Genomic DNA, 233 nt, shown 5'->3' with positions numbered 1-233 from the left:
TTCACCATTTCCAATTTTCTGCTATAAATATTATATACTGTCTAATCTAATTAAAGTTGTAGCTGTATAGTCTTGAATTAATAACTGAAGTTGGTTGTGGCTGTATACTCTTGAAGTAATATTGCAGCTAGAGTAAAAGAAATTGCACTATTCCGAACTCCCGTTAATCGAAATCTCCACCTTGCAGGCTAATTTGGTTTAAAAGCATACTAGAACGATCCATAAAGTAGTCG

The 233-nt window shown here is 33.5% G+C and overlaps 1 protein-coding gene across 1 annotated transcript in view; it reads left to right on the top strand.

Annotated features, from left to right (window-relative positions):
* LOC111404560 (protein EMSY-LIKE 3-like) overlaps positions 1 to 233 on the top strand; it is a 7,597-nt gene that overhangs the window by 5,829 nt on the left and 1,535 nt on the right. The gene's annotated exons all lie outside the window — the stretch shown is intronic.

Source organism: Olea europaea, chromosome 11 (assembly GCF_002742605.1).
Source record: "Olea europaea var. sylvestris chromosome 11, O_europaea_v1, whole genome shotgun sequence".
NCBI classification, from domain to species: Eukaryota; Viridiplantae; Streptophyta; class Magnoliopsida; order Lamiales; family Oleaceae; genus Olea; species Olea europaea.
Note: the sequence above shows the minus strand (reverse complement) of the source record. Positions and strands in the feature narration are given on the sequence as shown.